The 16,568-nt window shown below is 43.9% G+C and overlaps 1 protein-coding gene across 1 annotated transcript in view; it reads right to left on the bottom strand.

Annotated features, from left to right (window-relative positions):
* The window catches only part of LOC121537871 (vasopressin V2 receptor-like), a 41,948-nt gene extending 26,250 nt beyond the window's left edge, over positions 1–15,698 (bottom strand). Inside the window, exons 1-2 of the mRNA XM_041845496.2 lie at positions 15,314–15,698; positions 11,699–11,757 (exon numbers count right to left, since the gene is read on the bottom strand). The gene's annotated coding sequence lies outside the window, so the exon portion shown is untranslated. The remainder of the gene's footprint in view (positions 1–11,698; positions 11,758–15,313) is intronic.
* Positions 15,699–16,568: the final 870 nt, after the last annotated feature.

Raw genomic sequence — 16,568 nt, 5'->3', positions numbered from 1 at the left:
GAACTTCTGAGTGTAATGTTTACTGTTAATATTTATTGTTTATTTCACTTTTGTTTACTATCTACTTCACTTGCTTTGGCAATGTTAACATACGTTTCCCATGCCAATAAAGTCCTTAAATTGAATTGAAATTGAATTGAGAGAGAGAGAGAGAGAGAGAGAGAGAGAGAGAGAGAGAGAGAGAGAGAGAGAGAGAGAGAGAGAGAGAGAGAGAGAGAGAGAGAGAGAGAGAGAGAGAGAGAGAGAGAGAGAGAGAGAGAGAATAGGCCCCATTAAGGCCAGCCCAGACACTTTATTTCATTGATTGTGATCTTCCTGGTAGGTTTGGCATGAAGATATAAATAGCTTTTACAGGTCATGTCATTGTCTTGTTATAAAACAACCAAAGCACATGTAAGTCAGTTTATAGCATTCCATCATTGGTTACTCTGAGAGTTCCTCATATTGACATTGGCTGCGGCCTCAGGACCCATGGTGCTAACCTTGGAAAAGTAATTCCAATTTCTTCTCCTTCCTCTATTACTAATAGGGATAGACCAAATGGTGCAATCTTATAGTGAAATCAACCATATCAATATCAACCATCAAACAGGGCCTGCAACTGCCATTGAACGTAACTTGTTTGAGTTGGAGTTTTCATGTGACTTTAAAAATCGTAAAGGACTTGGGTTGATGCATCTAAACATTAGGAGCTTACTTCCTAAACTGGATTACATCAAGACATTCTGGTATTGACTGAAACATGAATCTCTGGGGACATTCTGGACTCTGATATTAATATTTTGGGATATCATGTGTTCAGAGAATGAGAGGACGGCAGGTAGCTTAGTGGGTAAGAGCGTTGTGCCAGTAACCGAAAGGTCGCTGGTTCTAATCCCTGAGCCGACTAGGTGAAAAATCTGTCGATGTGCCCTTAAGCAAGGCACTTAACCCTAATTGCTCCTGTAAGTTGCTCTGGATAAGAGCGTCTGCTAAAATGTATATGTGGGGGAGTGGCACATTTTTACTGAAATCCATTTCCCTTGCCAAAATGTCTATCCATAACTGTTATAGGGGTCTATAATCCTCCCTTGGCTAACCTTAATGCACTCGAGTAGTTAACTAGTTTGTTGTCTTCTTTTACTAAATCAGAAGTTATTATCCTGGGTGACCTAAATTATGATTGGGAAATGCAGGCTTCAGATAATCAAAAAAACATGTGTAATGATCTAAGCCTGACCCAGCTGGTGACTAAGCCTACACGGCCCAACCCTAGAAATCCTTCAAAGTCAACTCTGATTGATCTTATTTTAACGAATACACCAGAGAAATATGTTTCTACTGGTGTCTTTGCCCAAGACATTAGTAACCATTGCCCAGTTGTTTGTGTTAGAGATGTGAAAATACAAAAATCAAAGCCTCGTGTCATCACAGAGGAACTTTAAAAACTTCAGTGAACAGGCTTTTTTTACATGATCTTGATTTAAGTGATCTTGATTGTATTTCAGCTATCCCTGAACCTGATTTAGCTTTGAGCCTCTTTACAGATGTCTCCAATGCTATTGTGGAAAATCATGCTCCCTTCAAATAATTAAGGGTTAAAGGTAGATCGAATGCCTGGTACACTCCGGAATTATCAGAAGTCATTCATAAAAGAGATTATGCTTGGGTCAAGGCCAGGAACACAGGTTTAGGCCCGGACTGGCAAGTTTTAAAGCAACTGAGGAATCATTGTGTAAAACAAATCAGAAAGGCTAACTCTGATTATTATGTAATCGCTTTTTCAGAATGTAATGGGAACCCGGCTAAATTCTGGATAACTGTAAAATCCATGAAGAGTTCTACATCCTCCTCTCTGCCACAACAAATTAATTCAGATACGGGCCTCATTACTGAAAAAAATACCATCATTGATGCATTTAATCACCATTTTATTTCAGTGGGCGATCTCTTTGAAATAACTTCTAAGCCTATTCACAATGATATTGGGCTGGATGTTGATAGGGGAAACTTGGTGAATGTTCAGAGAAATGATAGTCAAAGCTTTTCTTTTAGAAGTCCTGAATGCTTTGCTAGCAATAGACAACAGGAAATCCACAAGGGCCAACCAATTGGATCCTGGTCTGCTTAACTGTGCAGCTCCCATCATTGTTGGCACAATAACCTACATTTTTTATTTAACAATGTTCTCAGGAAATATTCCAAAAGTATGGAAATCAGCTCTTGTGCTGCCACTCCATAAGGGCGGGGAGAGTAGTGATCTTAATAATTATCGCCCCATTTCAAGGCTTCCTTGTCTAGCTAAGATTCTCGAATCCTTGGTAAATGTACAACTTTGCTCTTTTTTATCTGAGAAATATATTTTGAATGTAAACCAATATGGGTTTAGGCCTGGGCATTGCAACCACTTTAGTCATCAATGATCTTGTCAATGCTTTAGACATTAAAAATGAAATATGCTGCTTTTTTTTGTGGACCTGTCAAAGGCTTTTGATACTGTTGATCAAATTATTTTATATTGTATTATACAGGGCACACTTGGAAAAGAGACCTAGGTCTCAATATGGCTTCCCTGTCAAAATAAAGGTTGAAAAAATTATTATAAAAAATTAAGATTTCACTTTATGATGCACTACTTTTGACCAAGGCCCATAGTAGTGCCCTATATAAGGAATATGGTGCTATTTGGGACTTACTCCCTGACATTTGGCCCAGTCACAGGCAGCACATACACGCTTTTTGAACATACTGTTCTCAGATTTAAAAAAATCCTCTTCCCGTGCAACCGTCCGTCCGTCCGTCTGTCTATTTCTTTCTCTTTCTTTCTTTAAAACCTCTTCTCTCTTTCCATCTTTCTCTCGCTCTCTCAATTCAATATACTTTATTGACATGGAAAGCAAAACACTTACAATGTCAAAGTAAACATATAACCATGATGGTCCAATAAGACAGGAATATACTAGACTGTCAGTAATAAAGCAATACTAATGATAATGTTAATAGTGGTAATAATATTAACAGCAATTACAAATAATAATAATAATAATTATTATTATTATTATTATTATAATACAATTAATACTGGTATTAGTTGTAACCGTTCTCTCTTAAACACACACACACACACACACACACACACACACACACACACACACACACACACACACACACACACACACACACACACACACACACACAACAACAACAACAACAACAACAACAACAACAACAAACCCAACAACAGAGCCATCTGCCTGCCTCCCTGGAGGTAGGCTGGTCATGGCTCACATCAACACCAATATCCTAGAAACCCTAGACCCACTCCAATTTGCATACCGCCCCAACAGATCCACAGATGATGCAATCTCTATTGCAATCCACACTGCCCTTTCACACCTGGACAAGAGGAACACCTACGTCAGAATGCTATTCATTGACTACAGCTCAGCGTTCAACACCATAGTGCCCTCAAAGCTCATCACTAAGCTAAGGACCCTGGGACTAAACACCTCCCTCTGCAACTGGATCCTGGACTTCCTGATGGGCCACCCCCAGGTAGTAAGGGTAGGTAACAACACATCTGCCACGCTGATCCTCAACACGGGGGGCCCTCAGGGGTGCGTGCTCAGTCCCCTCCTATACTCCCTGTTCACCCATGACTGCATGGCCAGGCACGACTCCAACACCATCATTAAGTTTGCCGACGACACAACAGTGGTAGGCCTGATCACAGACAACGATGAGACAGCCTATAGGGAGGAGGTCAGAGACCTGGCCGTGTGGTGCCAGGATAACAACCTCTCCCTCAACGTGACCAAGACAAAGGAGATGATTGTGGACCACAGGTAAAAAAAGAGGACTGAGCACGCCGCCATTCTCATCGATGGGGCTGTAGTGGAACAGGTTGAGAGCTTCAAGTTCCTTGGTGTCCATGACACCAACAAACTATCATGGTCCAAACACACCAAGACAGTCGTGAAGAGGGCACGACAAAGCCTATTCCCCCTCAGGAGACTGAAAAGATTTGGCATGGGTCCTCAGATCCTCAAAAAGTTATACAGCTGCACCATTGAGAGCATCCTGACTGGTTGCATCACCGCCTGGTATGGCAACTGCTCGGCCTGCGACCGCAAGGCACTCCATACATTTACATTTACGTCATTTAGCAGACGCTCTTATCCAGAGCGACTTACAAATTGGTGCATTCACCTTATAGCCAGTGGGATTACCACTTTACAATATGTTTTTTTTTTTTTCTTTGGGGTGGGGTAAGGGGGGGTAGAAGGATGACTTTATCCTATCCCAGGTATTCCTTAAAGAGGTGGGGTTTCAAGTGTCTCCGGAAGGTGGTGAGTGACTCCGCTGTCCTGGCGTCGTGAGGGAGCTTGTTCCACCATTGGGGTGCCAGAGCAGCGAACAGCTTTGACTGGGCTGAGCGGGGACTGTTCTTCCGCAGAGGTAGGGGGGCCAGCAGGCCAGAAGTGGATGAACGCAATGCCCTTGTTTGGGTGTAGGGACTGATCAGAGCCTGAAGGTACGGGGGTGCCGTTCCCCTCACAGCTCCGTAGGCAAGCACCATGGTCTTGTAGCAGATGCGAGCTTCAACTGGAAGCCAGTGGAGTGTGCGGAGGAGCGGGGTGACGTGAGAGAACTTGGGAAGGATGAACACCAGACGGGCTGCGGCATTCTGGATGAGTTGTAGGGGCTTAATGGCACAGGCAGGGAGCCCAGCCAACAGCGAGTTGAAGTAATCCAGACGGGAGATGACAAGTGCCTGGATTTGGACCTGTGCCGCTTCCTGTGTAAGGCAGGGTCGTACTCTCTGAATGTTGTAGAGCATGAACCTACAGGATCGGGTCACCGCCTTGATGTTAGCGGAGAACGACAGGGTGTTGTCCAGGGTCACGCCAAGGCTCTTTGCACTCTGGAAGGAGGACACAACAGAGTTGTCAACCGTGATGGCGAGATCATGGAACGGGCAGTCCTTCCCCGGGAGGAAGAGCAGCTCCATCTTGCCGAGGTTCAGCTTGAGGTGGTGAGCCGTCATCCACACTGATATGTCTGCCAGACATGTAGAGACGCGATTCGCCACCTGGTTATCAGAAGGGGGAAAGGAGAAGATTAGTTGTGTGTCATCTGCGTAGCAATGATAGGAGAGGCCATGTGAGGATATAACAGAGCCAAGTGACTTGGTGTATAGCGAGAATAGGAGAGGGCCTAGAACTGAGCCCTGGGGGACACCAGTGGTGAGAGCACGTGGTGCGGAGACAGATTCTCGCCACACACTTGGTAGGAGCGACCAGTCAGGTAGGACGCAATCCAAGAGTGAGCCGCGCCGGAGATGCCCAACTCAGAAAGGGTGGAGAGGAGGATCTGATGGTTCACAGTATCAAAGGCAGCAGACAGGTCTAGAAGGACAAGAGCAGAGGAGAGAGAGTTAGCTTTAGCAGTGCGGAGAGCCTCCGTGACACAGAGAAGAGCAGTATCAGTTAAATGACCAGTCTTGAAACCTGACTGGTTTGGATCAAGAAGGTCATTCTGAGAGAGATAGCAAGAGAGTTGGCTAAAGACGGCACGCTCAAGAGTTTTGGAGAGAAAAGAAAGAAGGGATACTGGTCTGTAGTTGTTGACATCGGAGGGATCGAGTGTAGGTTTTTTGAGAAGGGGTGCAACTCTCGCTCTCTTGAAGGGACATAGCCAGCGGTCAAGGATGAGTTAATGAGCGAGGTGAGGTAAGGGAGAAGGTCACCGGAGATGGTCTGGAGAAGAGAGGAGGGGATAGGGTCAAGCGGGCAGGTTGTTGGGCGGCCGGCCATCACAAGTCGCAAGATTTCATCTGGCGAGAGAGGGGAGAAAGAAGTCAAAGCATAGGGTAGGGCAGTGTGAGCAGGACCAGCAGTGTCATTTGACTTAACAAACGAGGATCGGATGTCGTCAACCTTCTTTTCAAAATGGTTGACGAAGTCATCCACAGAGAGGGAGGGGGGGAGAGGGGGAGGAGGATTCAGCAGGGAGGAGAAGGTGGCAAAGAGCTTCCTAGGGTTAGAGGCAGATGCTTGGAATTTAGAGTGGTAGAAAGTGGCTTTAGCAGCGGAAACAGAGGAAGAAAATGTAGAGAGGAGGGAGTGAAAAGATGCCAGGTCCGCAGGGAGTCTAGTTTTCCTCAATTTCCGCTCGGCTGCCCGGAGCCCTGTTCTGTGAGCTCGCAATGAGTCGTCAAGCCACGGAGCAGGAGGGGAGGACCGAGCCGGCCGGGAGGATAGGGGACATAGAGAGTCAAAGGATGCAGAAAGGGAGGAGAGGAGGGTTGAGGAGGGTTGAGGAGGCAGAATCAGGAGATTGGAGGGAGAAGGATTGAGCAGAGGGAAGAGATGATAGGATGGAAGAGGAGAGAGTAGCGGGAGAGAGAGAGCGAAGGTTGCGACGACGCATTACCATCTGAGTAGGGGCAGAGTGAGTAGTGTTGGAGGAGAGCGAGAGAGAAAAGGATACAAAGTAGTGGTCGGAGACATGGAGGGGAGTTGCAGTGAGATTAGTAGAAGAACAGCATCTAGTAAAGATGAGGTCAAGCGTATTGCCTGCCTTGTGAGTAGGGGGGGACGGTGAGAGGGTGAGGTCAAAAGAGGAGAGGAGTGGAAAGAAGGAGGCAGAGAGAAATGAGTCAAAGGTAGACACAGGGAGGTTAAAGTCACCCAGAACTGTGAGGGGTGAGCCATCCTCAGGAAAGGAACTTATCAAGGCGTCAAGCTCATTGATGAACTCTCCAAGGGAACCTGGAGGGCGATAAATGACAAGGATGTTAAGCTTGAATGGGCTAGTGACTGTGACAGCATGGAATTCAAATGAGGAGATAGACAGATGGGTCAGGGGAAAAAGAGAGAATGTCCACTTGGGAGAGATGTGGATTCCTGTGCCACCACACCGCTGACCAGATGCTCTCGGGGTATGCAAGAACACATGGTCAGACGAGGAGAGAGCAGTAGGAGTAGCAGTGTTTTCAGTGGTAATCCATGTTTCCGTCAGCGGCAAGAAGTCGAGGGACTGGAGGGTAGCATAGACTGAGATGAACTCTGCCTTGTTGGCCGCAGAACGGCAGTTCCAGAGGCTGCCGGAGACCTGGAACTCCACGTGGGTCGTGCGTGCAGGGACCACCAGGTTAGAGAGGCAGCAGCCACACGGTGTGAGGCGTTTGTATAGCCTGTGCGGAGAGGAGAGAACAGGGATAGACAGAGGCATAGTTGACAGGCTACAGAAAATCGCTACAATAATGCAAAGGAGATCGGAATGAAATGAACTAAACATCTGGAAAAGCGAGAGAGCGGGGCCTCCCTCACTTACGTTTCACTGAAACACCCAAATATAACTCTCCCAACTTTCACCTCAGAAACTATAATTGTTGTAAACTACAGTGGTTCAATGTTTTCTAGGAATAGACTAACTTAGTTCATTCAGCTAGCTAACTTGGTACAGTATTCTTCCGTGAAAACCGTCCAGGGCACCTAGTCCTATGACGCCACAGCCAACTAGCATGCCAGCCTCCAACAACACGGTTTAGCACCAATACTCGGCCACAACAAACCACCAGTGTGTCAACACGCCAAGCAGATCATACGTGTCCGTGTCTAACGTTGTAGCCATGATTAGAGGGGAGTGCGTACGGCCCAGTACATCACTGGGGCCAAGCTTTCTGCCATCCAGGACCTCTATACCAGGCGGTGTCAGAGGAAGGCCCTAAAAATTATCAAAGATTCCAGCCACCCTAGTCATAGACTGTTCTCTCTGCTACCGCACAACAAGCAGTACAGGAGCGCCAAGTCTAGGTCCAAAAGGCTTCTTAACAGCTTATACCCCCAAGCCATAAGACTCCTGAACAGCTAATCATGGCTACCCGGACTATTTGCATTTGGAACACATGGGAACAGAACATTACCATTATAGACTGCTGTTGTCCTCTAACAGTCCTCTAACTAATCAGAACCCCTACTACTCACTTATGTTGGGAGTTATATTACCTTTTTGTAACCTTGTCCAGTTGATTTTAAAGTCAATTGAACATTCAGTCCATATTCATCATTATCAATTTAGGTAGGGCAGCATGTCCAAAACACTCTATGTTTTTTAAAGTCTAATGAACATTCATTCCATATTCATCATTATCAATTTGCGGAGGGTGGCATGTCCAAAACAATCTCTATGTAGCCTATACTGTGAAAGTCAAAACCAAAAGATGGCTTCTCTTGAACTCCTGAAGTATCCTGTAGCTCCCACATCATCAGTCTGTCTACTCTATCTCTATATAACCTATCTTTCAGTCGTTTAGCCATTATAGCACTATAAAGGACATGCAACAATACAGGTGAACATTTTGTCCCACAATAGCGTACCTTGCCAAAACAACCTATTAAATGTTAATAGAGCCGACCACACCTCACTGCACACACTGATGCAGCCATTACTCACCGGCCCTCACTGCACACACTGATACAGCCATTACTCACCGGCCCTCACTGCACACACTGATACAGCCATTACTCACCGGCCCGCATTGCAAACACTTGTGTGCAGCTGCTTGACTTGCATTGAAGGTTCTCTCCTTAAGCCATAGTCAATTCAGGTTGGCACTGACTGACTTGCGCACATCTCTCTATTTACACAATAGACCATCCAGGCCCAAGGGTTTGTTGGGTTCAGGGCCGGCTCTAGCCTTTTGGGGACCCTAAGCGAGATTTGGTTGGTGTACGTTTTAATTTACATTACCTGCAATTCTACACATTTTGCCATGGGGCGGAGAGAAATGTTTGCAATTTTATAACAAACATCATGCAATTCTACTCATTTTGACACTTGGGCAGAAATGAAAAGGTTTTACTGCTAATTTCCTGCAGTTCTACCCATTTTGCCATGGGGTGGAGAGATATTTTTTCAATTTTAAAGCAAATTTCCTGCAATTCTACACATTTTGCCATGACTTATGCCATGTTAATGATATCTGAATGAGAGTGACTAACAAAATCAATGGAGGCCCCAAGGAGTTCAGGGCCCCTGGGGCCCTAAGCGCCCTGGGGCCCTAAGCGACCGTGTATCCCTCTTATGTCCGCAGCCTGCGCTGGTTGGGTTCAATCAATCACATTTATTCATAAAGCCCTTTTTACATCAGGAAGAAACCTAGGGAGGAACCAGGCTCTGAGGGGTGGCCAGTCCTCTTCTGGCTTTGCCGGGTGGAGATTATAAGAGTACATGGACATTAAGGCCAGATTGTTCTTCAAGATGTTCAAACGTTCATAGATGACCAGCAGGGTCAAATAATAATCACAGTGGTTGTAGAGGTTGCAACAGGTCAGTACCTCAGGAGAAAATGTCAGTTGGCTATTCATAGCCCGAGCATTCAGAGGTCGAGACAGCGGTTGCGGTAGAGAGAGAGAGAGTCAAAAATAGCAGGTCCAGGACAAGGTAGCACGTCCTGTGAACAGGTCAGTGTTCTATAGCCGATGGCAGAACAGTTGAAACTGGAGCAGCAGCACGACCAGGTGGACTGGGGACAGCCAGGAGTCATCAGGTCAGGTAGTCCTGAGGCATGGTCCTAGGGCTCAGGTCCTCCGGGAGGGGAGGGAGAGAGGGAGAGAATAGGATTCTGATCGGGGTGACAAAATCTTACAAGACTTATCAAAAACCTATAGGATAAATTCACTTTTAATCCATCTGTCTGAATATTTCAAGACATGGCATGTGAGGGTGCAGTGAGATACCCGATGGGTTGGACCATACTTTTCTCATCAATCATCTTGAAAAAACACACTTAAAAATAAATAAACCAAATCCTCCATCGTTAACACAATGGAAAGGTGAAATGCTTTATTGTATAAATGTTGAAGTGTGTGGGTGATGGAAAGAAACACAATAGTGCATTTTGAGGCAGCGCTGGAGATTGGGTTGTGAGCAGGTGAGTCTGGGCAGGGGTGATTTTGTGGACGTTTGTGTGTGTTTGTATGTTAATGTTTTGTATTGTTAAAAAACATCATAAAAAAATTAATATAGGATCCAATCGGTCACTTTTGATTTCCAATAGGAAAAAAAGTAGTCAAATAATAGGATTCCAATAGGATTCTGATAGAGGTGATACAAAATCCTATAGGACTGCGAGAATCATATAGGGTCCAATAGGATTACTTTTATTTCTAATAAGATAAAAGTAGTCCAATAGGATTCCAATAGGATTCTGATAAAGGTGACACAAAATCCTATAGGATTGTGAGAGTCCTATAGGATACTATTGGAAAAATCACTAAACCTATAGGATTTTTGACTAGGGGATCATATCCACACAAGTTCCAAATGTATACTGTACAAAAATATAAACGCAACATGTAAAGTGTTGGTCCCATGTTTCGTGAGCTAAAATAAAAGATCCCAGAAATGTTTCATATGCTCCAAAATATTATTTATCTAAAATGTTGTGCACAAATTTGTTTACATCCCTTTTAGTGAACATTTCTCCTTTCCCAAGATAATCCATCCACCTGACAGGTGTGGCATATCAAGAAGCTGATTAAACAGCATGATCATTACACAGGTGCACCTTGTGCTGGGGACAATAAAAGGCCACTCTAAAATGTGCAGTTTTTCCACAGATGTCTCAAGTTTTTTGAAGGAGCGTGCAACTGGCATGCTGACTGCAGGAATGTCCACCAGAGCTGTTGCCAGAGAATGTAATGTTAATTTCTCTACCATAAGTCGCCTCCAAATGTACTGCCTAATTTAGAGAATTTGACAGTACATCCAACCGGGCTCACAACCGCAGACCACGTGTAACCACGTCAGCTCAGGACCTCCACATCCAGCTTCTTCACCTGCAGGATCGTCTGAGACCAGCCACCCGGACAGCTGATGAAACTGAGGAGTATTTCTGTCTGTAATAAAGCCCTTTTGTGGGGAAAAACTCAGTCTGATTGGCTGGATCTGGCTCCCCAGTGGGTGGGCCTGGCTTCCAAGTGGGTGGGCCTACACCCATGGCTGTGCCCCTGACCAGGCATTAGGGCCTGATGAATTTATTTAAATTGACTGATTTCCTTATATGAACTGTAACTCAGTAAAATCGGTGAAATTGGTGCATGTTGCGTTTATATTTTTGTTCAGTATAATTGAATCATCAGAACAAGAAAGACCCTTTGATGCGTAACGATCATTTGTTTTCCTGATGGAAGCTCAGTATGCACAAACAAGAAAGCAATTTGAACATCTGTCTTTTCCTCTGATTGAAATATGCATACCAATACCGTAGAGTGTGCCAAGGGGGAAATGAGAGGAACCATCTGGGTGTTTGACATAAAGGACTTACTAAAGAATTGACTACCTACTTACTTAATAATAAACATCCATTGATAAGGATGGTCATGAACATAAATATTAAATGTAATGATTGAAGATTTTCAAGATTATTTTTCTTATTAAATGAAAGATATGAAAAGCCATCAAAGCCATTTTTGATTTTGTCTGCGTCTGTCTACGATGAATACTTTATGAGTGCATACTGTATGTGGATAATTATCTGGGTTCATAAATGTATTAATCAACAGCAAAACAGTTTTGGTTAGTGTGGCAGAACACACACACAGACACGAACACACACACACATACACACACATACACACACACACACACACACAAACACAAACACACCAAGGTGAGTCTATATCTTCTCCCTGTCTCTCTTGGCTCTCACCTTTCTGTCAGTGCATGGTCATCCTCCTCACGTGTGTCCTTTCCTCTCTCTGAGTGTCCCTACAGCAGTGGGAGGAAGGAGGGATGAATGGTTGGAGTGATAACCACATCCTACAAAAACCTCAATACTGGGCTTAGGGGTATACATGAAAAGAACAGAAAGGTCCACACACTATATGCTCTTTATAGCACCTTATAGCACCTTATAGTACCTTATAGAACCTTATAGTACCTTATAGTACCTTATAGCACCTTATAGTACCTTATAGATCCTTATAGTACCTTATAGCACCTTATACCACCTTATAGTACCTTATAGTACCTTATAGTACATTGTAGTACCTTATAGCACATTATAGTACCTTATAGAACCTTATAGTACCTTATAGTACCTTATAGCACCTTATACCACCTTATAGTACCTTATAGTACCTTATAGCACCTTATAGTACCTTATAGAACCTTATAGTACATTATAGTACCTTATAGCACCTTATAGTACCTTATAGAACCTTATAGTACCTTATAGCACCGTATAGTACTTTATAGAACCTTATAGTACCTTATAGTACCTTATAGCACCTTATACCACCTTATAGTACCTTATAGAACCTTATAGTACCTTATAGTACCTTATAGCACCTTATACCACCTTATAGTACCTTATAGAACCTTATAGTACCTTATAGCACCGTATAGTACTTTATAGAACCGTGTAGTACCTTATAGTACCTTATAGCACCTTATAGTACCTTATAGAACCTTATACCACCTTATAGTACCTTATAGCACCTTATAGCACCTTATAGCACCTTAAACCACCTTATAGCACCTTATAGTACATTATAGCACCTTATAGCACCTTATAGCACCTTAAACCACCGTATACCACCTTATACCACCTTATACCACCTTATAGCACATTAGAGTATCGTATAGCACCTTATAGAACCTTATAGCACCTTATAGTACCTTATAGCACCTTATAGCACCTTATACCACTTTATAGCACCTTATAGTACCTTCTACCACCTTCTACCACCTTATAGCACCTTATAGTACCTTATACCACCTTATAGCACCTTATAGTACCTTATACCACCTTATAGCACCTTATAGCACCTTAAACCACCTTATAGCACCTTATATTACCTTATACCACCTTATAGCACCTTATAGCACCTTATACCACCGTATACCACTTTATAGCACCTTATAGTACCTTCTACCACCTTCTACCACCTTATAGCACCTTATAGTACCTTATACCACCTTATAGTACCTTATACCACCTTATAGCACCTTATAGCACCTTATACCACCTTATACCACCTTATAGCACCTTATAGTACCTTATACCACCTTATAGCACCTTATAGTACCTTATACCACCTTATAGCACCTTATAGTACCTTATACCACCTTATAGCACCTTAAACCACCTTATAGCACCTTATAGCACCTTATAGCACCTTAAACCACCTTATACCACCTTATACCACCTTATAGTACATTATAGCACCTTATAGCACCTTATAGCACCTTATACCACCGTATACCACCTTATACCACCTTATAGCACCTTATAGTACCTTATACCACCTTATAGCACCTTATAGCACCTTATACCACCTTATACCACCTTATAGCACCTTATAGTACCTTATGACACCTTATAGCACCTTATAGTACCTTATACCACCGTATAGCACCTTATAGTACCATATACCACCTTATAGACATTTTTACATTTTACATTTTAGTCACCTTATAGCACCTCTTATACCACCTTACAGCAGCAATTAGGGTCAAGTGCCTTGCTCAAGGGCACATTAACGTCATTTAGCAGACGCTCTTAGCCAGAGCGACTCACAAATTGGTACGTTCACCCTATAGCCAGTGGGATAACCACTTTACAATTTGGGGGGTTAGAAGGATTACTTTATCCTATCCCAGGTATTCCTTAAAGAGGTGGGGTTTCAAATGTCTCCGGAAGGTGGTGAGTGACTCCGCTGTCCTGGCGTCGTGAGGGAGCTTGTTCCACCATTGGGGTGCCAGAGCAGCGAACAGTTTTGACTGGGCTGAGGGGGGAGCTATGCTTCCGCAGAGGAAGGGAGCCAGCAGGCCAGAGGTGGATGAACGCAATGCCCTCGTTTGGGTGTAGGGACTGATCAGAGCCTGAAGGTACAGAGGTGCCGTTCCCCTCACTGCTCCATAGGCAAGCACCATGGTCTTGTAGCGGATGCGAGCTTCAACTGGAAGCCAGTGGAGTGTGCGGAGGAGGGGGGTGACGTGAGAGAACTTGGGAAGGTTGAACACCAGACGGGCTGCGGCATTCTGGATGAGTTGTAGGGGTTTAATGGCACAGGCAGGGAGGCCAGCCAAGCACCTTTTACCACCTCTGTACCTTCAGGCTCTGAACCTTCAGGCTCTGTACCTTCAGGCACCTTATAGCACCTTTTACCACCTTATAGCACCTTATAGTACCTTATACCACCTTATAGCACCTTATACATTTACATTTACTTTTTAGTCATTTAGCAGACGCTCTTATCCAGAGCGACTTACAGGAGCATCTTATACCACCTTATAGTACCTTATACCACCTTATAACATCTTATACCACCATATACTACCTTATAGCACCTTATAGCAACTTATAGCACCTTATAGCACCTTATAGCACCTTTAACCTCCTTAACGACAACGTTTCTATCCAGAGAACCATCATCAGGTCAAACATTGTCATCAAATTTGATATACAGAGCATATAGCGCGCTGGCCGTTCTGTCCTTAACTAAAACTCTAAGCTGTTTGATAACAATGTTCGTTTTTAGGCCAACCGTTCGGACGCTACAGGCGTTTTTGTGAGGAGATTTTCAGGATGTCTCAACATCTGACAAAAAACGCTGTAGCTTGGTCACCTTCCACCGCAGATGCGGAAGGCTGACATAGGCGGATGCGGCGGATTGAGACGCAGCCCATGAAAAAAACCCATCTCTAGCTTAACCAGACGGATTTTGATGGGGATTTTTTTATTATGTTACTTAGATTGACGCATGGGTGCGTCAATAGACTCTTACGGATTAAGGTGATATACGGAGATTATAGCGTGCTGGCCTTTCTGTCCTTGTCAGCAAAGGAGAGAGACTCATTATGTTCCATCAACATCAAAATTGATTATACTGACGATTAGCTGATCTATACACAGTCACAATTCAGGACCTCCCATAGGAATCTCTACACACACAGCTACATTATAAAATTAATGAACTAACTGAGATAAGTGTATCAAGAGTGTTGACATAAAGGCTAGCTGGAGACATTTACATAGCATGATTCTGTTTATTTTCCGGAGACACACATCTGAATGTCTAAGCTAGCAGGTTTATCATAAAGCTTTTAGTATAATCTTATCTCATCATGTCTGTCATTATGCAAAGTCTGTTTATGAAACGCATGCATACACACACAAACCTCACTGAATACAAATTGTTGTAAACTGCCGTGCTCAGACAAACACACCGCTGCTGTAACATCTGAGGGTTACGTTACCAGGCAAAGTGAAAGGTAGCTAAATGCTAAGGTGAGCTAAAAGGTGAGGCACTGTACTTACTGTTGCTTGTGGTCCTCCAGTGATGTTTCACAAAGGTGTCCGAATCCTCACCAAAATTCACATCTTTGACCCTTTGATTCAACAGTGAAATCCATGCACTGTCTCTGTGTTTGTGTGATAATCATTGAATCAGTTTGTCTGTTTACGCTAATGGAGATCAAGAGACCAGTGTTAGAACTGTCTGTTTCAAATTATGTGTGATCTAAATGTGTTCAGAGCTTGTTGTACAGTGTTTGAGGCTGCAGTTAAATGAGTGTCAATATGTCTGTACTGTATTTGCCTTGTGGTTGATGGCATTCGGGTGCTGTGTAGTTCACAACAGTCAGAGTAATCCATTAGTTGCCGGGCTCCGTGTGTTTCCCTCTCTCCACCTCTGCTACCTCTGAGAGGCTTTACTCACTGACAGGACTGAATTTAAGCTTCGTCTGCTATTACCATCCCTCCTTCACTCTTCTCCTTCCCTCCCTCTCCTCCTCCCCCTTTCCCCTCCTCCTGGGTCAAACTAGCTGTCCTCTAGAACGGGAGGAGGAGCTAACATCCAGACGGGAGGGGAGCCAATGTTATTATACATACCTATTATGAACTGTGTGTGTGTGAGAGAGAGAGAGAGAGAGAGAGAGAGAGAGAGAGAGAGAGAGAGAGAGAGAGAGAGAGAGAGAGAGAGAGAGAGAGAGAGAGAGAGAGAGAGAGAGAGAGAGAGAGAGAGAGAGAGAGAGAGAGAGAGAGAGAGAGAGAGAGAGAGAGAGAGAGAGGCTGTTCATAGACTGTACACTGTATATAGCCATAATATGACATTTGAAATGTCTCTATTCTATATATGTTACTGTTTATTTCACTTTTGTTTATGATCTATTTCACTTGCTTTGGCAATGTAATCATGTTTCCCATGCCAATAAAGCCCTTTCAATTGAATTGAATTGAGAGAGAGAGAGAGAGAGAGAGAGAGAGAGAGAGAGAGAGAGAGAGAGAGAGAGAGAGAGAGAGAGAGAGAGAGAGAGAGAGAGAGAGAGAGAGAGAGAGAGAGAGAGAGAGAGAAAGTGAGAGAACGCGAGAGAGAGAGAGAGAGAGAGAGAGAAAGAGCGAGAGTACATATACTATGCTGTTTAAGGTGTTGCTATGTGTTTACTGCGTCACTGACATTTTACTCCTGTCCTTATTATTAGTCTGTTGTATACACGCTGTCTCATCCCTTAATCCCCCCTTTGTTCACAACATTGTTACTAAATATGTATAAACTGTGGTAAGCAATATGGGG

Source organism: Coregonus clupeaformis, chromosome 24 (assembly GCF_020615455.1).
Source record: "Coregonus clupeaformis isolate EN_2021a chromosome 24, ASM2061545v1, whole genome shotgun sequence".
NCBI classification, from domain to species: domain Eukaryota; kingdom Metazoa; phylum Chordata; class Actinopteri; order Salmoniformes; family Salmonidae; genus Coregonus; species Coregonus clupeaformis.
Note: the sequence above shows the minus strand (reverse complement) of the source record. Positions and strands in the feature narration are given on the sequence as shown.